A 25,234-nucleotide genomic window follows, 5' to 3' on the forward strand; every position below is an offset into this window, starting at 1 on the left:
TTGGGGGAATGCTGAGTGGAAGGAAATACATTTGTGGCTTCTCTCAGATTCCACAAGTTTCTGTCACGGAAATATGAGGAAAAAGTGTCTTTTTAGCCACATTTTGAGGTTTGCAAAGGATTCTGGGTAACAGAACCTGGTGAGAGCCCCACAAGTCATCCCATCTTGGATTCCCCTAGGTGTCTAGTTTTCAAAAATGCATATGTTCGGTTGGTTTCCCTATGTGCCGGCTGAGCTGGAGTCCAAAATCCAAAGGTAGCCACTTTGCAAAAAACACCTCTGTTTTCCTTGGGAAAGTGTGATGTGTCCACATTGTGTTTTGGGGCATTTCCTGACGCGGGCACTAGGCCTACGCACACAAGTGAGGTATCATTTTTATTGGGAGACTTAGGGGAAGGCTGGGTGGAAGGAAATCTGTGGCTCCTCTCAGATTCCAGAACTTTCTGTCACAAAAATATGAGGAAAAAGTGTTTTTTTAGCCAAATTTTGAGGTTTGCAAAGGATTCTGGGTAACAGAACCTGGTGAGAGCCCCACAAGTCACCCCATCTTGGATTCCCCTGAGTGTCTAGTTTTCAAAAATGCATAGGTTTGGTAGGTTTGCCTAGGTGCCGGCTGAGCTAGAGGCCAAAATTCAAAGGTAGGCACTTTGCAAAAAAACCTCTGTTTTCTTTGGGAAAATGTGATGTGCCCACGTTGTGTTTTGGGGCATTCCTGTCGCGGGCCCTAGGCCTACCCACACAAGTGAGGTATCATTTTTATCGGGAGCCTCGGGCAAACACTGAGTGGAAGGAAATACATTTGTGGCCCCCCTCAGATTCCAGAAGTTTCTGTCACCGAAATATGAGGAAAAATAGTTTTTTTAGCCACCTTTTGAGGTTTGCAAAGGATTCTGGGTACCAGAACCTGGAGAGAGCCCCACAAGTCACCCCATCTTCGATTCCCCTAGGTGTCTAGTTTTAAAAAATGCATAGGTTTGGTAGGTTTTCCCTAGGTGCCGGCTGAGCTAGAGGCCAAAATCCACAGGTAGGTACTTTGCAAAAAACACCTCTGTTTTCTGTGGGAAAATGTGATGTGTCCACGTAGTGTTTTGGGGCATTTCCTGTCGCGGGCACTAGGCCTACCCACACAAGTGAGGTATCATTTTTATCGGGAGACTTGGGGGAATGCTGAGTGGAAGGAAATACATTTGTGGCTCCTCTCAGATTCCAGAAGTTTCTGTCACTGAAATATGAGGAAAAAGAGTTTTTTTAGCCACATTTTGAGGTTTGCAAAGGATTCTGGGTAACAGAACCTGGTGAGAGCCCCACAAGTCACCCCATCTTGGATTCCCCTAGGTGTCTAGTTTTCAAAAATGCATATGTTTGGTAGGTTTCCCTATGTGCCGGCTGAGCTGGAGTCCAAAATCCAAAGGTAGCCACTTTGCAAAAAACACCTGTTTTCCTTGGGAATGTGTGATGTGTCCACATTGTGTTTTGGGGCATTTCCTGACGAGGGCACTAGGCCTACCCACACAAGTGAGGTATCATTTTTATTGGGAGACTTGGGGGAACGCTGGGTGGAAGGAAATCTGTGGCTCCTCTCAGATTCCAGAAGTTTCTGTCACCGAAATATGAGGAAAAAGAGTTTTTTTTGCCAAATTTTGAGGTTTGCAAAGGATTCTGGGTAACAGAACCTGGTGAGAGCCCCACAAGTCACCCCATCTTGGATTCCCCTGAGTGTCTAGTTTTCAAAAATGCATAGGTTTGGTAGGTTTGCCTAGGTGCCGGCTGAGCTAGAGGCCAAAATTCAAAGGTAGGCACTTTGCAAAAAAAACTCTGTTTTCTTTGGGAAAATGTGATGTGCCCACGTTGTGTTTTGGGGCATTCCTGTCGCGGGCCCTAGGCCTACCCACACAAGTGAGGTATCATTTTTATCGGGAGCCTCAGGCAAACACTGAGTGGAAGGAAATACATTTGTGGCTCCCCTCAGATTCCAGAAGTTTCTGTCACCGAAATATGAGGAAAAAGAGTTTTTTTAGCCACCTTTTGAGTTTTGCAAAGGATTCTGGGTAACAGAACCTGGAGGGAGCCCCACAAGTCACCCCATCTTGGATTCCCCTAGGTGTCTAGTTAAAAAAATGCATAGGTTTGGTAGGTTTTCCCTAGGTGCCGGCTGAGCTAGAGGCCAAAATCCACAGGTAGGTACTTTGCAAAAAACACCTCTGTTTTCTGTGGGAAAATGTGATGTGTCCACGTTGTGTTTTGGGGCATTTCCTGTCGCGGGCACTAGGCCTACCCACACAAGTGAGGTATCATTTTTATCGGGAGACTTGTGGGAATGCTGAGTGGAAGGAAATAAATTTGTGGCTCCTCTCAGATTCCAGAAGTTTCTGTCACCGAAATATGAGGAAAAAGAGTTTTTTTAGCCACATTTTGAGGTTTGCAAAGGATTCTGGGTAACAGAACCTGGTGAGAGCCCCACAAGTCACCCCATCTTGGATTCCCCTAGGTGTCTAGTTTTCAAAAATGCATATGTTTGGTAGGTTTCCCTATGTGCCGGCTGAGCTGGAGTCCAAAATCCAAAGGTAGCCACTTTGCAAAAAACACCTCTGTTTTCCTTGGGAATGTGTGATGTGTCCACATTGTGTTTTGGGGCATTTCCTGACGCGGGCACTAGGCCTACCCACACAAGTGAGGTATCATTTTTATTGGGAGACTTGGGGGAACGCTGGGTGGAAGGAAATCTGTGGCTCCTCTCAGATTCCAGAAGTTTCTGTCACCGAAATATGAGGAAAAAGAGTTTTTTTAGCCACATTTTGAGGTTTGCAAAGGATTCTGGGTAACAGAACTTGGGGAGAGCCCCACAAGTCACCCCATCTTGGATTCCCCTGAGTGTCTAGTTTTCAAAAATGCATAGGTTTGGTAGGTTTCCCTAGGTGCCGGCTGAGCTAGAGGCCAAAATTCAAAGGTAGGCACTTTGCAAAAAAAACTCTGTTTTCTTTGGGAAAATGTGATGTGCCCACGTTGTGTTTTGGGGCATTCCTGTCGCGGGCCCTAGGCCTTCCCACACAAGTGTGGTATCATTTTTATCGGAAGCCTCGGGCAAACACTGAGTGGAAGGAAATACATTTGTGGCTCCCCTCAGATTCCAGAAGTTTCTATCACCGAAATATGAGGAAAAATAGTTTTTTAGCCACATTTTGAGGTTTGCAAAGGATTCTGGGTAAAATAATCTGGTGAGAGCCCCACAAGTCACCCCATCTTGGATTCCCCTAGGAGTCTAGTTTGCAAAAATGCATAGGTTTGGTAGGTTTCCCTAGGTGCCGGCTGAGCTAGAGGCCAAAATTCAAAGGTAGGCACTTTGCAAAAAAAACTCTGTTTTCTTTGGGAAAATGTGATGTGCCCACGTTGTGTTTTGGGGCATTCCTGTCGCGGGCCCTAGGCCTTCCCACACAAGTGTGGTATCATTTTTATCGGAAGCCTCGGGCAAACACTGAGTGGAAGGAAATACATTTGTGGCTCCCCTCAGATTCCAGAAGTTTCTGTCACCGAAATATGAGGAAAAATAGTTTTTTTAGCCACCTTTTGAGGTTTGCAAAGGATTCTGGGTAAAATAATCTGGTGAGAGCCCCACAAGTCACCCCATCTTGGATTCCCCTAGGAGTCTAGTTTGCAAAAAGGCATAGGTTTGGTAGGTTTCCCTAGGTGCCGGCTGAGCTAGAGGCCAAAATCCACAGGTAGGCATTTTGCAAAAAACTCCTCTGTTTTCTTTGGGAAAATGTGATGTGTCCACGTTGTATTTTGGGGCATTTCCTGTCGTGGGCACTAGGCCTACCCACACAAGTGAGGTATCATTTTTATCGGGAGATTTGGGGGAACGCTGGGTGGAAGGAAATTTGTGGCTCCTCTCAGATTCCAGAACTTTCTGTCACCGAAATATGAGGAAAAAGTGTTTTTTAGCCAAATTTTGAGGTTTGCAAAGGATTCTGGGTAACAGAATCTGGAGAGAGCCCCACAAGTCACCCCATCTTGGATTACCCTAAGTGTCTAGTTTTCAAAAATGCATAGGTTTGGTAGGTTTTCCCTAGATGACGGCTGAGCTAGAGGCCAAAATCCACAGGTAGGCACTTTGCAAAAAACACCTCTGTTTTCTGTGGGAAAATGTGATGTGTCCACGTTGTGTTTTGGGGCATTTCCTGTCGCGGGCACTGGGCCTACCCACACAAGTGAGGTATCATTTTTATCGGGAGACTTGGGGGAACGCTGGATGGAAGGAAATTTGCGGCTCCTCTCAGATTCCAGAAGTTTCTATCACCGAAATATGAGGAAAAAGTGTTTTTTTAGCCACATTTTGAGGTTTGCAAAGGATTCTGGGTAACAGAACCTGGTGAGAGCCCCACAAGTCACCCCATCTTTGATTCCCTTAGGTGTCTAGTTTTAAAAAATGCATATGTTTGGTAGGTTTCTCTATGTGCCGGCTGAGCTGGAGGCCAAAATCCACAGGTAGGCACTTTGCAAAAAACACCTTTGTTTTCTTTGGGAAAATGTGATGTGTCCACGTTGTGTTGTGGGGCATTTCCTGTCGCAGGCACTAGGCCTACCCACACAAGTGAGGTACCATTTTTATTGGGAGACTTGGGGGAACGCTGGATGGAAGGAAATTTGTAGCTCCTCTCAGATTCCAGAACTTTCTGTCACCGAAATATGGGGAAAAAGTGTTTTTTTAGCCACATTTTGAGGTTTGCAAAGGATTCTGGGTAACAGAACCTGGAGAGAGCCCATAAGTCACCCCATTTTGGATTCCCCTAGGTGTCTAGTTTTAAAAAATGCATAGGTTTGGTAGGTTTTCCCTAGGTGCCGGCTGAGCTAGAGGCCAAAATCCACAGTTAGACACTTTGCAAAAAACACCTTTGTTTTCTTTGGGAAAATGTGATGTGTCCACGTTGTGTTGTGGGGCATTTCCTGTCGCAGGCACTAGGCCTACCCACACAAGTGAGGTACCATTTTTATTGAGAGACTTGGGGGAACGCTGGATGGAAGGAAATTTGTGGCTCCTCTCAGATTCCAGAACTTTCTGTCACCGAAATATGGGGAAAAAGTGTTTTTTTAGCCACATTTTGAGGTTTGCAAAGGATTCTGGGTAACAGAACCTGGTGAGAGCCCCACAAGTCACCCCATCTTGGATTCCCCTAGATGTCTAGTTTTAAACAATGCATAGGTTTGGTAGGTTTCCCTAGGTGCCGGCTGACCTAGAGGACAAAATCCACAGGTAGGTACTTCGCAAAAAACACCTCTGTTTTCTTTGGGAAAATGTGACGTGTACAAGTTGTGTTTTGGTGCATTTCCTGTTGTAGGCGCTAGGCCTACCCACACAAGTGAGGTATCATTTTTATCAGGAGGCTTTGGGGAACGCTGGGTGGAAGGAAATTTGTGGCTCCTCTCAGATTCCAGAACTTTCTGTCACCGAAATAGGAGGAAAAAGTGTTTTTTAGCCAGATTTTGAGGTTTGCAATGGATTCTGGGTAACAGAATCTGGTGAGAGCCCCACAAGTCACTCCATCTTGGATTCCCCTAGGTGTCTAGTTTGCAAAAAGCCATAGGTTTGGTAGGTTTCCCTAAGTGCCGGCTGACCTAGAGGACAAAATCCACAGGTAGGTACTTCGCAAAAAACACCTCTGTTTTCTTTGGGAAAATGTGATGTGTACAAGTTGTGATTTGGTGCATTTCCTGTTGCAGGCGCTGGGCCTACCCACACAAGTGAGGTATCATTTTTATCAGCAGGCTTTGGGGAACGCTGAGTGGAAGGAAATCTGTGGCTCCTCTCAGATTCCAGAACTGTCTGTCACCGAAATATGAGGAAAAAGTGTTTTTTAGCCACATTTTGAGGTTTGCAAAGGATTCTGGGTAAAAGAATCTGGTGAGAGCCCCACAAGTCACCCCATGTTGGATTCCCCTGAGTGTCTAGTTTGCAAAAAGGCATAAGTTTGGTAGGTTTCCCTAGGTGACGGCTGAGCTAGAGGCCAAAATCCACAGGTAGGCACTTTGCAAAAAACACCTCTGTTTTCTTTGGGAAAATGTGATGTGTCCACGTTGTATTTTGGGGCAATTCCTGCCGCGGGCACTAGGCCTACCCACACAAGTGAGGTATCATTTTTATCGGGAGATTTGGGGGAATGCTGAGTGGAAGGAAATACATTTGTGGCTTCTCTCAGATTCCAGAAGTTTCTGTCACCGAAATATGAGGAAAAAGTGTCTTTTTAGCCACATTTTGAGGTTTGCAAAGGATTCTGGGTAACAGAACCTGGTGAGAGCCCCACAAGTCATCCCATCTTGGATTCCCCTAGGTGTCTAGTTTTCAAAAATGCATATGTTCGGTTGGTTTCCCTATGTGCCGGCTGAGCTGGAGTCCAAAATCCAAAGGTAGCCACTTTGCAAAAAACACCTCTGTTTTCCTTGGGAAAGTGTGATGTGTCCACATTGTGTTTTGGGGCATTTCCTGACGCGGGCACTAGGCCTACCCACACAAGTGAGGTATCATTTTTATTGGGAGACTTAGGGGAAAGCTGGGTGGAAGGAAATCTGTGGCTCCTCTCAGATTCCAGAACTTTCTGTCACAAAAATATGAGGAAAAAGTGTTTTTTTAGCCAAATTTTGAGGTTTGCAAAGGATTCTGGGTAACAGAACCTGGTGAGAGCCCCACAAGTCACCCCATCTTGGATTCCCCTGAGTGTCTAGTTTTCAAAAATGCATAGGTTTGGTAGGTTTGCCTAGGTGCCGGCTGAGCTAGAGGCCAAAATTCAAAGGTAGGCACTTTGCAAAAAAACCTCTGTTTTCTTTGGGAAAATGTGATGTGCCCACGTTGTGTTTTGGGGCATTCCTGTCGCGGGCCCTAGGCCTACCCACACAAGTGAGGTATCATTTTTATCGGGAGCCTCGGGCAAACACTGAGTGGAAGGAAATACATTTGTGGCCCCCCTCAGATTCCAGAAGTTTCTGTCACCGAAATATGAGGAAAAATAGTTTTTTTAGCCACCTTTTGAGGTTTGCAAAGGATTCTGGGTACCAGAACCTGGAGAGAGCCCCACAAGTCACCCCATCTTGGATTCCCCTAGGTGTCTAGTTTTAAAAAATGCATAGGTTTGGTAGGTTTTCCCTAGGTGCCGGCTGAGCTAGAGGCCAAAATCCACAGGTAGGTACTTTGCAAAAAACACCTCTGTTTTCTGTGGGAAAATGTGATGTGTCCACGTTGTGTTTTGGGGCATTTCCTGTCGCGGGCACTAGGCCTACCCACACAAGTGAGGTATCATTTTTATCGGGATACTTGGGGGAATGCTGAGTGAAAGGAAATACATTTGTGGCCCCCCTCAGATTCCAGAAGTTTCTGTCACCGAAATATGAGGAAAAAGAGTTTTTTTAGCCACATTTTGAGGTTTGCAAAGGATTCTGGGTAACAGAACCTGGTGAGAGCCCCACAAGTCACCCCATCTTGGATTCCCCTAGGTGTCTAGTTTTCAAAAATGCATATGTTTGGTAGGTTTCCCTATGTGCCGGCTGAGCTGGAGTCCAAAATCCAAAGGTAGCCACTTTGCAAAAAACACCTGTTTTCCTTGGGAATGTGTGATGTGTCCACATTGTGTTTTGGGGCATTTCCTGACGCCGGCACTAGGCCTACCCACACAAGTGAGGTATCATTTTTATTGGGAGGCTTGGGGGAACGCTGGGTGGAAGGAAATCTGTGGCTCCTCTCAGATTCCAGAAGTTTCTGTCACCGAAATATGAGGAAAAAGAGTTTTTTTTGCCAAATTATGAGGTTTGCAAAGGATTCTGGGTAACAGAACCTGGTGAGAGCCCCACAAGTCACCCCATCTTGGATTCCCCTGAGTGTCTAGTTTTCAAAAATGCATAGGTTTGGTAGGTTTGCCTAGGTGCCGGCTGAGCTAGAGGCCAAAATTCAAAGGTAGGCACTTTGCAAAAAAAACTCTGTTTTCTTTGGGAAAAAGTGATGTCCCCACGTTGTGTTTTCGGGCATTCCTGTGGCGGGCCCTAGGCCTACCCACACAAGTGAGGTATCATTTTTATCGGGAGCCTCGGGCAAACACTGAGTGGAAGGAAATACATTTGTGGCTCCCCTCAGATTCCAGAAGTTTCTGTCACTGAAATATGAGGAAAAGGAGTTTTTTTAGCCACCTTTTGAGGTTTGCAAAGGATTCTGGGTAACAGAACCTGGAGAGAGCCCCACAAGTCACCCCATCTTGGATTCCCCTAGGTGTCTAGTTTAAAAAAATGCATAGGTTTGGTAGGTTTTCCCTAGGTGCCGGCTGAGCTAGAGGCCAAAATCCACAGGTAGGTACTTTGCAAAAAACACCTCTGTTTTCTGTGGGAAAATGTGATGTGTCCACGTTGTGTTTTGGGGCATTTCCTGTCGCGGGCACTAGGCCTACCCACACAAGTGAGGTATCATTTTTATCTGGAGACTTGGGGGAATGCTGAGTGGAAGGAAATACATTTGTGGCTCCTCTCAGATTCCAGAAGTTTCTGTCACCGAAATATGAGGAAAAAGAGTTTTTTTAGCCACATTTTGAGGTTTGCAAAGGATTCTGGGTAACAGAACCTGGTGAGAGCCCCACAAGTCACCCCATCTTGGATTCCCCTAGGTGTCTAGTTTTCAAAAATGCATATGTTTGGTAGGTTTCCCTATGTGCCGGCTGAGCTGGAGTCCAAAATCCAAAGGTAGCCACTTTGCAAAAAACACCTCTGTTTTCCTTGGGAATGTGTGATGTGTCCACATTGTGTTTTGGGGCATTTCCTGACGCGGGCACTAAGCCTACCCACACAAGTGAGGTATCATTTTTATTGGGAGACTTGGGGGAACGCTGGGTGGAAGGAAATCTGTGGCTCCTCTCAGATTCCAGAAGTTTCTGTCACCGAAATATGAGGAAAAATAGTTTTTTTAGCCACATTTTGAGGTTTGCAAAGGATTCTGGCTAACAGAACCTGGTGAGAGCCCCACAAGTCACCCCATCTTGGATTCCCCTGAGTGTCTAGTTTTAAAAAATGCATAGGTTTGGTAGGTTTCCCTAGGTGCCGGCTGAGCTAGAGGCCAAAATTCAAAGGTAGGCACTTTGCAAAAAAAACTCTGTTTTCTTTGGGAAAATGTGATGTGCCCACGTTGTGTTTTGGGGCATTCCTGTCGCGGGCCCTAGGCCTTCCCACACAAGTGTGGTATCATTTTTATCGGAAGCCTCGGGCAAACACTGAGTGGAAGGAAATACATTTGTGGCTCCCCTCAGATTCCAGAAGTTTCTGTCACCGAAATATGAGGAAAAAGAGTTTTTTTAGCCACATTTTGAGGTTTGCAAAGGATTCTGGGTAACAGAACATGGAGAGAGCCCCACAAGTCACCCCATCTTGGATTCCCCTAGGTGTCTAGTTTTCAAAAATGCATAGGTTTGGTAGGTTTCCCTATGTGCCGGCTGAGCTGGAGTCCAAAATCCAAAGGTAGCCACTTTGCAAAAAACACCTCTGTTTTCCTTGGGAAAGTGTGATGTGTCCACATTGTGTTTTGGGGCATTTCCTGACGCGGGCACTAGGCCTACCCACACAAGTGAGGTATCATTTTTATTGGGAGACTTGGGGGAACACTGGGTGGAAGGAAATCTGTGTCTCTTCTCAGATTCCAGAACTTTCTGTCACAAAAATATGAGGAAAAAGTGTTTTTTGTTGCCAAATTTTGAGGTTTGCAAAGGATTCTGGGTAACAGAACCTGGTGAGAGCCCCACAAGTCACCCCATCTTGGATTCCCCTGAGTGTCTAGTTTTCAAAAATGCATAGGTTTGGTAGGTTTCCCTAGGTGCCGGCTGAGCTAGAGGCCAAAATTCAAAGGTAGGCACTTTGCAAAAAAACCTCTGTTTTCTTTGGGAAAATGTGATGTGCCCACGTTGTGTTTTGGGGCATTCCTGTCGCGGGCCCTAGGCCTACCCACACAAGTGAGGTATCATTTTTATCGGGAGCCTCGGGCAAACACTGAGTGGAAGGAAATACATTTGTGGCTCCCCTCAGATTCCAGAAGTTTCTGTCACCGAAATATGAGGAAAAATAGTTTTTTTAGCCACCTTTTGAGGTTTGCAAAGGATTCTGGGCAACAGAACCTGGAGAGAGCCCCACAAGTCACCCCATTTTGGATTCCCCTAGGTGTCTAGTTTTAAAAAATGAATAGGTTTGGTAGGTTTTCCCTAGGTGCCGGCTGAGCTAGAGGCCAAAATCCACAGGTAGGCACTTTGCAAAAAACACCTCTGTTTTCTGTGGGAAAATGTGATGTGTCCAGGTTGTGTTTTGGGGCATTTCCTGTCGCGGGCACTAGGCCTACCCACACAAGTGAGGTATCATTTTTATCGGGAGACTTGGGGAATGCTGAGTGGAAGGAAATAAATTTGTGGCTCCTCTCAGATTCCAGAAGTTTCTGTCACCGAAATATGAGGAAAAAGAGTTTTTTTTGCCACATTTTGAGGTTTGCAAAGGATTCTGGGTAACAGAACCTGGTGAGAGCCCCACAAGTCACCCCCTCTTGGATATACCTGAGTGTCTAGTTTTCAAAAATGCATAGGTTTGGTAGGTTTCCCTAGGTGCCGGCTGAGCTAGAGGCCAAAATTCAAAGGTAGGCACTTTGCAAAAAAAACTCTGTTTTCTTTGGTTAAATGTGATGTGCCCACGTTGTGTTTTGGGGCATTCCTGTTGCGGGCACTAGGCCTACCCACACAAGTGAGGTATCATTTTTATCGGGAGCCTCGGGCAAACACTGAGTGGAAGGAAATACATTTGTGGCTCCCCTCAGATTCCAGAAGTTTCTGTCACCGAAATATGAGGAAAAATAGTTTTTTTAGCCACCTTTTGAGGTTTGCAAAGGATTCTGGGTAAAATAATCTGGTGAGAGCCCCACAAGTCACCCCATCTTGGATTCCCCTAGGAGTCTAGTTTGCAAAAAGGCATAGGTTTGGTACGTTTCCCTAGGTGCCGGCTGAGCTAGAGGCCAAAATCCACAGGTAGGCATTTTGCAAAAAACTCCTCTGTTTTCTTTGGGAAAATGTGATGTGTCCACGTTGTATTTTGGGGCATTTCCTGTCGTGGGCACTAGGCCTACCCACACATGTGAGGTATCATTTTTATCGGGAGATTTGGGGGAACGCTGGTTGGAAGGAAATTTGTGGCTCCTCTCAGATTCCAGAACTTTCTGTCACCGAAATATGAGGAAAAAGTGTTTTTTAGCCAAATTTTGAGGTTTGCAAAGGATTCTGGGTAACAGAATCTGGAGAGAGCCCCACAAGTCACCCCATCTTGGATTCCCCTAAGTGTCTAGTTTTCAAAAATGCATAGGTTTGGTAGGTTTTCCCTAGATGACGGCGGAGCTAGAGGCCAAAATCCACAGGTAGGCACTTTGCAAAAAACACCTCTGTTTTCTGTGGGAAAATGTGATGTGTCCACGTTGTGTTTTGGGGCATTTCCTGTCGCGGGCACTAGGCCTACCCACACAAGTGAGGTATCATTTTTATCAGGAGACTTGGGGGAACGCTGGATGGAAGGAAATTTGTGGCTCCTCTCAGATTCCAGGAGTTTCTATCACCGAAATATGAGGAAAAAGTGTTTTTTTAGCCACATTTTGAGGTTTGCAAAGGATTCTGGGTAACAGAACCTGGTGAGAGCCCCACAAGTCACCCCATCTTTGATTCCCTTAGGTGTCTAGTTTTAAAAAATGCATATGTTTGGTAGGTTTCTCTATGTGCCGGCTGAGCTGGAGGCCAAAATCCACAGGTAGGCACTTTGCAAAAAACACCTTTGTTTTCTTTGGGAAAATGTGATGTGTCCACCTTGTGTTGTGGGGCATTTCCTGTCGCAGGCACTAGGCCTACCCACACAAGTGAGGTACCATTTTTATTGGGAGACTTGGGGGAACGCTGGATGGAAGGAAATGTATGGCTCCTCTCAGATTCCAGAACTTTCTGTCACTGAAATATGGGGAAAAAGTGTTTTTTTAGCCACATTTTGAGGTTTGCAAAGGATTCTGGGTAACAGAACCTGGAGAGAGCCCCACAAGTCACCCCATTTTGGATTCCCCTAGGTGTCTAGTTTTAAAAAATGCATAGGTTTGGTAGGTTTTCCCTAGGTGCCGGCTGAGCTAGAGGCCAAAATCCACAGTTAGACACTTTGCAAAAAACGCCTTTGTTTTCTTTGGGAAAATGTGATGTGTCCACGTTGTGTTGTGGGGCATTTCCTGTCGCAGGCACTAGGCCTACCCACACAAGTGAGGTACCATTTTTATTGAGAGACTTGGGGGAACGCTGGATGGAAGGAAATTTGTGGCTCCTCTCAGATTCCAGAACTTTCTCTCACCGAAATATGGGGAAAAAGTGTTTTTTTAGCCACATTTTGAGGTTTGCAAAGGATTCTGGGTAACAGAACCTGGTGAGAGCCCCACAAGTCACCCCATCTTGGATTCCCCTAGATGTCTAGTTTTAAACAATGCATAGGTTTGGTAGGTTTCCCTAGGTGCCGGCTGACCTAGAGGACAAAATCCACAGGTAGGTACTTCGCAAAAAACACCTCTGTTTTCTTTGGGAAAATGTGACGTGTACAAGTTGTGTTTTGGTGCATTTCCTGTTGCAGGCGCTAGGCCTACCCACACAAGTGAGGTATCATTTTTATCAGGAGGCTTTGGGGAACGCTGGGTGGAAGGAAATTTGTGGCTCCTCTCAGATTCCAGAACTTTCTGTCACCGAAATAGGAGGAAAAAGTGTTTTTTAGCCAGATTTTGAGGTTTGCAAAGGATTCTGGGTAACAGAATCTGGTGAGAGCCCCACAAGTCACTCCATCTTGGATTCCCCTAGGTGTCTAGTTTGCAAAAAGCCATAGGTTTGGTAGGTTTCCCTAAGTGCCGGCTGACCTAGAGGACAAAATCCACAGGTAGGTACTTCGCAAAAAACACCTCTGTTTTCTTTGGGAAAATGTGATGTGTACAAGTTGTGATTTGGTGCATTTCCTGTTGCAGGCGCTGGGCCTACCCACACAAGTGAGGTATCATTTTTATCAGGAGGCTTTGGGGAACGCTGGGTGGAAGGAAATCTGTGGCTCCTCTCAGATTCCAGAACTGTCTGTCACCGAAATATGAGGAAAAAGTGTTTTTTAGCCACATTTTGAGGTTTGCAAAGGATTCTGGGTAAAAGAATCTGGTGAGAGCCCCACAAGTCACCCCATCTTGGATTCCTCTAAGTGTCTAGTTTGCAAAAAGGCATAGGTTTGGTAGGTTTCCCTAGGTGACGGCTGAGCTAGAGGCCAAAATCCACAGGTAGGCACTTTGCAAAAAACACCTCTGTTTTCTTTGGGAAAATGTGATGTGTCCACGTTGTATTTTGGGGCATTTCCTGTCGCGGGCACTAGGCCTACCCACACAAGTGAGGAATCATTTTTATCGGGAGACTTGGGGGAATGCTGAGTGGAAGGAAATACATTTGTGGCTTCTCTCAGATTCCACAAGTTTCTGTCACGGAAATATGAGGAAAAAGTGTCTTTTTAGCCACATTTTGAGGTTTGCAAAGGATTCTGGGTAACAGAACCTGGTGAGAGCCCCACAAGTCATCCCATCTTGGATTCCCCTAGGTGTCTAGTTTTCAAAAATGCCTATGTTCGGTAGGTTTCCCTATGTGCCGGCTGAGCTGGAGTCCAAAATCCAAAGGTAGCCACTTTGCAAAAAACACCTCTGTTTTCCTTGCGAAAGTGTGATGTGTCCACATTGTGTTTTGGGGCATTTCCTGACGCGGGCACTAGGCCTACCCACACAAGTGAGGTATCATTTTTATTGGGAGACTTAGGGGAAAGCTGGGTGGAAGGAAATCTGTGGCTCCTCTCAGATCCCAGAACTTTCTGTCACAAAAATATGAGGAAAAAGTGTTTTTTTTCCCAAATTTTGAGGTTTGCAAAGGATTCTGGGTAACAGTACCTGGTGAGAGCCCCACAAGTCACCCCATCTTGGATTCCCCTGAGTGTCTAGTTTTCAAAAATGCATAGGTTTGGTAGGTTTGCCTAGGTGCCGGCTGAGCTAGAGGCCAAAATTCAAAGGTAGGCACTTTGCAAAAAAACCTCTGTTTTCTTTGGGAAAATGTGATGTGCCCACGTTGTGTTTTGGGGCATTCCTGTCGCGGGCCCTAGGCCTACCCACACAAGTGAGGTATCATTTTTATCGGGAGCCTCGGGCAAACACTGAGTGGAAGGAAATACATTTGTGGCTCCCCTCAGATTCCAGAAGTTTCTGTCACCGAAATATGAGGAAAAAGAGTTTTTTTAGCCACCTTTTGAGGTTTGCAAAGGATTCTGGGTAACAGAACCTGGAGAGAGCCCCACAAGTCACCCCATCTTGGATTCTCCTAGGTGTCTAGTTTTAAAAAATGCATAGGTTTGGTAGGTTTTCCCTAGGTGCCGGCTGAGCTAGAGGCCAAAATCCACAGGTAGGCACTTTGCAAAAAACACCTCTGTTTTCTGTGGGAAAATGTGATGTGTCCACGTTGTGTTTTGGGGCATTTCCTGTCGCGGGCACTAGGCCTACCCACACAAGTGAGGTATCATTTTTATCGGGAGACTTGGGGGAATGCTGAGTGGAAGGAAATAAATTTGTGGCTCCTCTCAGATTCCATAAGTTTCTGTCACCGAAATATGAGGAAAAATAGTTTTTTTAGCCACATTTTGAGGTTTGCAAAGGATTCTGGGTAACAGAACCTGGTGAGAGCCCCACAAGTCACCCCATCTTGGATTCCCCTAGGTGTCTAGTTTTCAAAAATGCATATGTTTGGTAGGTTTCCCTATATGCCGGCTGAGCTGGAGTCCAAAATCCAAAGGTAGCCACTTTGCAAAAAACACCTCTGTTTTCCTTGGGAATGTGTGATGTGTCCACATTGTGTTTTGGGGCATTTCCTGATGCGGGCACTAGGCCTACCCACACAAGTGAGGTATCATTTTTATTGGGAGACTTGGGGGAACGCTGGGTGGAAGGAAATCTGTGGCTCCTCTCAGATTCCAGAAGTTTCTGTCACTGAAATATGAGGAAAAAGAGTTTTTTTAGCCACATTTTGAGGTTTGCAAAGGATTCTGGGTAACAGAACCTGGTGAGAGCCCCACAAGTCACCCCATCTTGGATTCCCCTGAGTGTCTAGTTTTCAAAAATGCATAGGTTTGGTAGGTTTCCCTAGGTGCCGGCTGAGCTAGAGGCCAAAATTCAAAGGTAGGCACTTTGCAAAAAAAACTCTGTTTTCTTTGGGAAAATGTGATATGCCCACGTTGTGTTTTGGGGCATTCCTGTCGCGGGCCCTACCCACACAAGTGTGGTATAATTTTTATCGGAAGCCTCGGGCAAACACTGAGTGGAAGGAAATACATTTGTGGCTCCCCTCAAATTCCAGAAGTTTCTGTCACCGAAATATGAGGAAAAAGAGTTTTTTTAGCCACATTTTGAGGTTTCCAAAGAATCTGGGTAATAGAACATGGAGAGAGCCCCACAAGTGACCCCATCTTGGATTCCCCTAGGTGTCTAGTTTTCAAAAATGCATAGGTTTGGTAGGTTTCCCTATGTGCCGGCTGAGCTGGAGTCCAAAATCCAAAGGTAGCCACTTTGCAAAAAACACCTCTGTTTTCCTTGGGAAAGTGTGATGTGTCCACATTGTGTTTTGGGGCATTTCCTGACGCGGGCACTAGGCCTACCCACACAAGTGAGGTATCATTTTTATTGGGAGACTTGGGGGAACACTGGGTGGAAGGAAATCTGTGGCTCCTCTCAGATTCCAGAACTTTCTGTCACAAAAATATGAGGAAAAAGTGTTTTTTGTTGCCAAATTTTGAGGTTTGAAAAGGATTCTGGGTAACAGAACCTGGTGAGAGCCCCACAAGTCACCGCATCTTGGATTCCCCTAGGTGTCTAGTTTTCAAAAATGCATATGTTTGGTAGGTTTCCCTATGTGCCGGCTGAGCTGGAGTCCAAAATCCAAAGGTAGCCACTTTGCAAAAAACACCTCAGTTTTCTTTGGGAAAGTGTGATGTGTCCACATTGTGTTTTGGGGCATTTCCTGACGCGGGCACTAGGCCTACCCACACAAGTGAGGTATCATTTTTATTGGGAGACTTGGGGGAACGCTGGGTGGAAGGAAATCTGTGGCTTCTCTCAGATTCCAGAACTTTCTGTCACAAAAATATGAGGAAAAAGTGTTTTTTTTGCCAAATTTTGAGGTTTGCAAAGGATTCTGGGTAACAGAACCTGGTGAGAGCCCCACAAGTCACCCCATCTTGGATTCCCCTGAGTGTCTAGTTTTCAAAAATGCATAGGTTTGGTAGGTTTCCCTAGGTGCCGGCTGAGCTAGAGGCCAAAATTCAAAGGTAGGCACTTTGCAAAACAACCTCTGTTTTCTTTGTGAAAATGTGATGTGCCCATGTTGTGTTTTGGGGCATTCCTGTCACGGGCCCTAGGCCTACCCACACAAGTGAGGTATCATTTTTATCGGGAGCCTCGGGCAAACACTGAGTGGAAGGAAATACATTTTTGGCTCCCCTCAGATTCCAGAAGTTTCTGTCTCCGAAATATGAGGAAAAATTGTTTTTTTAGCCACCTTTTGAGGTTTGCAAAGGATTCTGGGTAACAGAACCTGGAGAGAGCCCCACAAGTCACCCCATTTTGGATTCCCCTAGGTGTCTAGTTTTAAAAAATGCATAGGTTTGGTAGGTTTTCCCTAGGTGCCGGCTGAGCTAGAGGCCAAAATCCACAGGTAGGCACTTTGCAAAAAACACCTCTGTTTTCTGTGGGAAAATGTGATGTGTCCACGTTGTGTTTTGGGGCATTTCCTGTCGCGGGCACTAGGCCTACCCACACAAGTGAGGTATCATTTTTATCGGGAGACTTGAGGAATGCTGAGTGGAAGGAAATAAATTTGTGGCTCCTCTCAGATTCCAGAAGTTTCTGTCACCGAAATATGAGGAAAAAGAGTTTTTTTAGTTACATTTTGAGGTTTGCAAAGGATTCTGGGTAACAGAACCTGGTGAGAGCCCCACAAGTCACCCCATCTTGGATTCCCCTGAGTGTCTAGTTTTCAAAAATGCATAGGTTTGGTAGGTTTCCCTAGGTGCCGGCTGAGCTAGAGGCCAAAATTCAAAGGTAGGCACTTTGCAAAAAAACCTCTGTTTTCTTTGGGAAAATGTGATGTCCTCACGTTGTGTTTTGGGGCATTCCTGTCGCGGGCCCTAGGCCTACCCACACAAGTGAGGTATCATTTTTATCGGGAGCCTCGGGCAAACACTGAGTGGAAGGAAATACATTTGTGTCTCCCCTCAGATTCCAGAAGTTTCTGTCACCGAAATATGAGGAAAAATAGTTTTTTTAGCCACCTTTTGAGGTTTGCAAAGGATTCTGGGTAACAGAACCTGGAGAGAGCCCCACAAGTCACCCCATTTTGGATTCCCCTAGGTGTCTAGTTTTAAAATATGCATAGGTTTGGTAGGTTTTCCCTAGGTGCCGGCTGAGCTAGAGGCCAAAATCCACAGGTAGGCACTTTGCAAAAAACACCTCTGTTTTCTGTGGGAAAATGTGATGTGTCCACGTTGTGTTTTGGGGCATTTCCTGTCGCGGGCACTAGGCCTACCCACACAAGTGAGGTATCATTTTTATCGGGAGACTTGGGGAATGCTGAGTGGAAGGAAATACATTTGTGGCTCCCCTCAGATTCCAGAAGTTTCTGTCACCGAAATATGAGGAAAAATAGTTTTTTTAGCCACCTTTAGAGGTTTGCAAAGGATTCTGGGTAACAGAACCTGGAGAGAGCCCCACAAGTCACCCCATTTTGGATTCCCCTAGGTGTCTAGTTTTAAAAAATGCATAGGTTTGGTAGGTTTTCCCTAGGTGCCGGCTGAGCTAGAGTCCAAAATCCACAGGTAGGCACTTTGCAAAAAACACCTCTGTTTTCTGTGGGAAAATGTGATGTGTCCACGTTGTGTTTTGGGGCATTTCCTGTCGCGGGCACTAGGCCTACCCACACAAGTGAGGTATCATTTTTATCGGGAGACTTGGGGAATGCTGAGTGGAAGGAAATAAATTTGTGGCTCCTCTCAGATTCCAGAAGTTTCTGTCACCGAAATATGAGGAAAAAGAGTTTTTTTAGCCACATTTTGAGGTTTGCAAAGGATTCTGGGTAACAGAACCTGGTGAGAGCCCCACAAGTCACCCATCTTGGATTCCCCTAGGTGTCTAGTTTTCAAAAATGCATATGTTTGGTAGGTTTCCCTATGTGCCGGCTGAGCTGGAGTCCAAAATCCAAAGGTAGCCACTTTGCAAAAAACACCTGTTTTCCTTGGGAATGTGTGATGTGTCCACATTGTGTTTTGGGGCATTTCCTGATGCGGGCACTAGGCCTACCCACACAAGTGAGGTATCATTTTTATTGGGAGGCTTGGGGGAACGCTGGGTGGAAGGAAATCTGTGGCTCCTCTCAGATTCCAGAAGTTTCTGTCACCGAAATATGAGGAAAAAGAGTTTTTTTTGCCAAATTATGAGGTTTGCAAAGGATTCTGGGTAACAGAACCTGGTGAGAGCCCCACAAGTCACCCCATCTTGGATTCCCCTGAGTGTCTAGTTTTCAAAAATGCATAGGTTTGGTAGGTTTGCCTAGGTGCCGGCTGAGCTAGAGGCCAAAATTCAAAGGTAGGCACTTTGCAAAAAAACCTCTGTTTTCTTTGGGAAAATGTGATGTGCCCACGTTGTGTTTTGGGTCATTCCTGTCGCGGGCCCTAGGCCTACCCACACAAGTGAGGTATCATTTTTATCGGGAGCCTCGGGCAAACACTGAGTGGAAGGAAATACATTTGTGGCTCCCCTCAGATTCCAGAAGTTTCTGTCACTGAAATATGAGGAAAAAGAGTTTTTTTAGCCACCTTTTGAGGTTTGCAAAGGATTCTGGGTAACAGAACCTGGAGAGAGCCCCACAAGTCACCCCATCTTGGATTCCCCTAGGTGTCTAGTTTAAAAAAATGCATAGGTTTGGTAGGTTTTCCCTAGGTGCCGGCTGAGCTAGAGGCCAAAATCCACAGGTAGGTACTTTGCAAAAAACACCTCTGTTTTCTGTGGGAAAATGTGATGTGTCCACGTTGTGTTTTGGGGCATTTCCTGTCGCGGGCACTAGGCCTACCCACACAAGTGAGGTATCATTTTTATCGGGAGACTTGGGGGAATGCTGAGTGGAAGGAAATACATTTGTGGCTCCTCTCAGATTCCAGAAGTTTCTGTCACCGAAATATGAGGAAAAAGAGTTTTTTTAGCCACATTTTGAGGTTTGCAAAGGATTCTGGGTAACAGAACCTGGTGAGAGCCCCACAAGTCACCGCATCTTGGATTCCCCTAGGTGTCTAGTTTTCAAAAATGCATATGTTTGGTAGGTTTCCCTATGTGCCGGCTGAGCTGGAGTCCAAAATCCAAAGGTAGCCACTTTGCAAAAAACACCTCAGTTTTCTTTGGGAATGTGTGATGTGTCCACATTGTGTTTTGGGGCATTTCCTGACGCGGGCACTAGGCCTACCCACACAAGTGAGGTATCATTTTTTTTGGGAGACTTGGGGGAACGCTGGGTGGAAGGAAATCTGTGGCTCCTCTCAGATTCCAGAAGTTTCTGTCACCGAAATATGAGGAAAAAGAGTTTTTTTAGCCACATTTTGAGGTTTGCAAAGGATTCTGGCTAACAGAACCTGGTGAGAGCCCCACAAGTCACCCCATCTTGGATTCCCCTGAGTGTCTAGTTTTAGAAAATGCATAGGTTTGGTAGGTTTCCCTAGGTGCCGGCTGAGCTAGAGGCCAAAATTCAAAGGTAGGCACTTTGCAAAAAAAACTCTGTTTTCTTTGGGAAAATGTGATGTGCCCACGTTGTGTTTTGGGGCATACCTGTCGCGGGCCCTAGGCGTTCCCACACAAGTGTGGTATCATTTTTATCGGAAGCCTCGGGCAAACACTGAGTGGAAGGAAATACATTTGTGGCTCCCCTCAGATTCCAGAAGTTTCTGTCACCGAAATATGAGGAAAAAGAGTTTTTTTAGCCACATTTTGAGGTTTGCAAAGGATTCTGGGTAACAGAACATGGAGAGAGCCCCACAAGTCACCCCATCTTGGATTCCCCTAGGTGTCTAGTTTTCAAAAATGCATAGGTTTGGTAGGTTTCCCTATGTGCCGGCTGAGCTGGAGTCCAAAATCCAAAGGTAGCCACTTTGCAAAAAACACCTCTGTTTTCCTTGGGAAAGTGTGATGTGTCCACATTGTGTTTTGGGGCATTTCCTGACGCGGGCACTAGGCCTACCCACACAAGTGAGGTATCATTTTAATTGGGAGACTTGGGGGAACACTGGGTGGAAGGAAATCTGTGGCTCTTCTCAGATTCCAGAACTTTCTGTCACAAAAATATGAGGAAAAAGTGTTTTTTGTTGCCAAATTTTGAGGTTTGCAAAGGATTCTGGGTAACAGAACCTGGTGAGAGCCCCACAAGTCACCCCATCTTGGATTCCCCTGAGTGTCTAGTTTTCAAAAATGCATAGGTTTGGTAGGTTTCCCTAGGTGCCGGCTGAGCTAGAGGCCAAAATTCAAAGGTAGGCACTTTGCAAAAAAAACTCTGTTTTCTTTGGGAAAATGTGATGTGCCCACGTTGTGTTTTGGGGCATTCCTGTCGCGGGCCCTAGGCCTACCCACACAAGTGAGGTATCATTTTTATCGGGAGCCTCGGGCAAACACTGAGTGGAAGGAAATACATTTGTGGCTCCCCTCAGATTCCAGAAGTTTCTGTCACCGAAATATGAGGAAAAATAGTTTTTTTAGCCACCTTTTGAGGTTTGCAAAGGATTCTGGGCAACAGAACCTGGAGAGAGCCCCACAAGTCACCCCATTTTGGATTCCCCTAGGTGTCTAGTTTTAAAAAATGCATAGGTTTGGTAGGTTTTCCCTAGGTGCCGGCTGAGCTAGAGGCCAAAATTCAAAGGTAGGCACTTTGCAAAAAAAACTCTGTTTTCTTTGGTTAAATGTGATGTGCCCACGTTGTGTTTTGGGGCATTCCTGTTGCGGGCACTAGGCCTACCCACACAAGTGAGGTATCATTTTAATCGGGAGCCTCGGGCAAACACTGAGTGGAAGGAAATACATTTGTGGCTCCCCTCAGATTCCAGAAGTTTCTGTCACCGAAATATGAGGAAAAATAGTTTTTTTAGCCACCTTTTGAGGTTTGCAAAGGATTCTGGGTAAAATAATCTGGTGAGAGCCCCACAAGTCATCCCATCTTGGATTCCCCTAGGAGTCTAGTTTGCAAAAAGGCATAGGTTTGGTACGTTTCCCTAGGTGCCGGCTGAGCTAGAGGCCAAAATCCACAGGTAGGCATTTTGCAAAAAACTCCTCTGTTTTCTTTGGGAAAATGTGATGTGTCCACGTTGTATTTTGGGGCATTTCCTGTCGTGGACACTAGGCCTACCCACACAAGTGAGGTATCATTTTTATCGGGAGATTTGGGGGAACGCTGGTTGGAAGGAAATTTGTGGCTCCTCTCAGATTCCAGAACTTTCTGTCACCGAAATATGAGGAAAAAGTGTTTTTTAGCCAAATTTTGAGGTTTGCAAAGGATTCTGGGTAACAGAATCTGGAGAGAGCCCCACAAGTCACCCCATCTTGGATTCCCCTAAGTGTCTAGTTTTCAAAAATGCATAGGTTTGGTAGGTTTTCCCTAGATGACGGCGGAGCTAGAGGCCAAAATCCACAGGTAGGCACTTTGCAAAAAACACCTCTGTTTTCTGTGGGAAAATGTGATGTGTCCACGTTGTGTTTTGGGGCATTTCCTGTCGCGGGCACTAGGCCTACCCACACATGTGAGGTATCATTTTTATCAGGAGACTTGGGGGAACGCTGGATGGAAGGAAATTTGTGGCTCCTCTCAGATTCCAGAAGTTTCTATCACCGAAATATGAGGAAAAAGTGTTTTTTTAGCCACATTTTGAGGTTTGCAAAGGATTCTGGGTAACAGAACCTGGTGAGAGCCCCACAAGTCACCCCATCTTAGATTCCCTTAGGTGTCTAGTTTTAAAAAATGCATATGTTTGGTAGGTTTCTCTATGTGCCGGCTGAGCTGGAGGCCAAAATCCACAGGTAGGCACTTTGCAAAAAACACCTTTGTTTTCTTTGGGAAAATGTGATGTGTCCACCTTGTGTTGTGGGGCATTTCCTGTCGCAGGCACTAGGCCTACCCACACAAGTGAGGTACCATTTTTATTGGGAGACTTGGGGGAACGCTGGATGGAAGGAAATGTGTGGCTCCTCTCAGATTCCAGAACTTTCTGTCACTGAAATATGGGGAAAAAGTGTTTTTTTAGCCACATTTTGAGGTTTGCAAAGGATTCTGGGTAACAGAACCTGGAGAGAGCCCCACAAGTCACCCCATTTTGGATTCCCCTAGGTGTCTAGTTTTAAAAAATGCATAGGTTTGGTAGGTTTTCCCTAGGTGCCGGCTGAGCTAGAGGCCAAAATCCACAGTTAGACACTTTGCAAAAAACACCTTTGTTTTCTTTGGGAAAATGTGATGTGTCCACGTTGTGTTGTGGGGCATTTCCTGTCGCAGGCACTAGGCCTACCCACACAAGTGAGGTACCATTTTTATTGAGAGACTTGGGGGAACGCTGGATGGAAGGAAATTTGTGGCTCCTCTCAGATTCCAGAACTTTCTCTCACCGAAATATGTGGAAAAAGTGTTTTTTTAGCCACATTTTGAGGTTTGCAAAGGATTCTGGGTAACAGAACCTGGTGAGAGCCCCACAAGTCACCCCATCTTGGATTCCCCTAGATGTCTAGTTTTAAACAATGCATAGGTTTGGTAGGTTTCCCTAGGTGCCGGCTGACCTAGAGGACAAAATCCACAGGTAGGTACTTCGCAAAAAACACCTCTGTTTTCTTTGGGAAAATGTGACGTGTACAAGTTGTGTTTTGGTGCATTTCCTGTTGCAGGCGCTAGGCCTACCCACACAAGTGAGGTATCATTTTTATCAGGAGGCTTTGGGGAACGCTGGGTGGAAGGAAATTTGTGGCTCCTCTCAGATTCCAGAACTTTCTGTCACCGAAATAGGAGGAAAAAGTGTTTTTTAGCCAGATTTTGATGTTTGCAAAGGATTCTGGGTAACAGAATCTGGTGAGAGCCCCACAAGTCACTCCATCTTGGATTCCCCTAGGTGTCTAGTTTGCAAAAAGCCATATGTTCGGTAGGTTTCCCTATGTGCCGGCTGAGCTGGAGTCCAAAATCCAAAGGTAGCCACTTTGCAAAAAACACCTCTGTTTTCCTTGCGAAAGTGTGATGTGTCCACATTGTGTTTTGGGGCATTTCCTGACGCGGGCACTAGGCCTACCCACACAAGTGAGGTATAATTTTTATTGGGAGACTTAGGGGAAAGCTGGGTGGAAGGAAATCTGTGGCTCCTCTCAGATCCCAGAACTTTCTGTCACAAAAATATGAGGAAAAAGTGTTTTTTTTGCCAAATTTTGAGGTTTGCAAAGGATTCTGGGTAACAGAACCTGGTGAGAGCCCCACAAGTCACCCCATCTTAGATTCCCCTGAGTGTCTAGTTTTAAAAAATGCATAGGTTTGGTAGGTTTGCCTAGGTGCCGGCTGAGCTAGAGGCCAAAATTCAAAGGTAGGCACTTTGCAAAAAAAACTCTGTTTTCTTTGGGAAAATGTGATGTGCCCACGTTGTGTTTTGGGGCATTCCTGTCGCGGGCCCTAGGCCTACCCACACAAGTGAGGTATCATTTTTATCGGGAGCCTCGGGCAAACACTGAGTGGAAGGAAATACATTTGTGGCTCCCCTCAGATTCCAGAAGTTTCTGTCACCGAAATATTAGGAAAAAGAGTTTTTTTAGCCACCTTTTGAGGTTTGCAAAGGATTCTGGGTAACAGAACCTGGAGAGAGCCCCACAAGTCACCCCATCTTGGATTCTCCTAGGTGTCTAGTTTTAAAAAATGCATAGGTTTGGTAGGTTTTCCCTAGGTGCCGGCTGAGCTAGAGGCCAAAATCCACAGGTAGGCACTTTGCAAAAAACACCTCTGTTTTCTGTGGGAAAATGTGATGTGTCCACGTTGTGTTTTGGGGCATTTCCTGTCGCGGGCACTAGGCCTACCCACACAAGTGAGGTATCATTTTTATCGGGAGACTTGGGGGAATGCTGAGTGGAAGGAAATAAATTTGTGGCTCCTCTCAGATTCCATAAGTTTCTGTCACCGAAATATGAGGAAAAATAGTTTTTTTAGCCACATTTTGAGGTTTGCAAAGGATTCTGGGTAACAGAACCTGGTGAGAGCCCCACAAGTCACCCCATCTTGGATTCCCCTAGGTGTCTAGTTTTCAAAAATGCATATGTTTGGTAGGTTTCCCTATATGCCGGCTGAGCTGGAGTCCAAAATCCAAAGGTAGCCACTTTGCAAGAAACACCTCTGTTTTCCTTGGGAATGTGTGATGTGTCCACATTGTGTTTTGGGGCATTTCCTGATGCGGGCACTAGGCCTACCCACACAAGTGAGGTATCATTTTTATTGGGAGACTTGGGGGAACGCTGGGTGGAAGGAAATCTGTGGCTCCTCTCAGATTCCAGAAGTTTCTGTCACTGAAATATGAGGAAAAAGAGTTTTTTTAGCCACATTTTGAGGTTTGCAAAGGATTCTGGGTAACAGAACCTGGTGAGAGCCCCACAAGTCACCCCATCTTGGATTCCCCTGAGTGTCCAGTTTATAAAAATGCATAGGTTTGGTAGGTTTCCCTAGGTGCCGGCTGAGCTAGAGGCCAAAATTCAAAGGTAGGCACTTTGCAAAAAAAACTCTGTTTTCTTTGGGAAAATGCGATATGCCCACGTTGTGTTTTGGGGCATTCCTGTCGCGGGCCCTAGGCCTACCCACACAAGTGTGGTATCATTTTTATCGGAAGCCTCGGGCAAACACTGAATGGAAGGAAATACATTTGTGGCTCCCCTCAAATTCCAGAAGTTTCTGTCACTGAAATATGAGGAAAAAGAGTTTTTTTAGCCACATTTTGAGGTTTGCAAAGGATTCTGGGTAATAGAACATGGAGAAAGCCCCACAAGTGACCCCATCTTGGATTCCCCTAGGTGTCTAGTTTTCAAAAATGCATAGGTTTGGTAGGTTTCCCTATGTGCCGGCTGAGCTGGAGTCCAAAATCCAAAGGT

This window comes from Pleurodeles waltl, chromosome 11 (genome assembly GCF_031143425.1).
Source record: "Pleurodeles waltl isolate 20211129_DDA chromosome 11, aPleWal1.hap1.20221129, whole genome shotgun sequence".
Classification (NCBI taxonomy): domain Eukaryota; kingdom Metazoa; phylum Chordata; class Amphibia; order Caudata; family Salamandridae; genus Pleurodeles; species Pleurodeles waltl.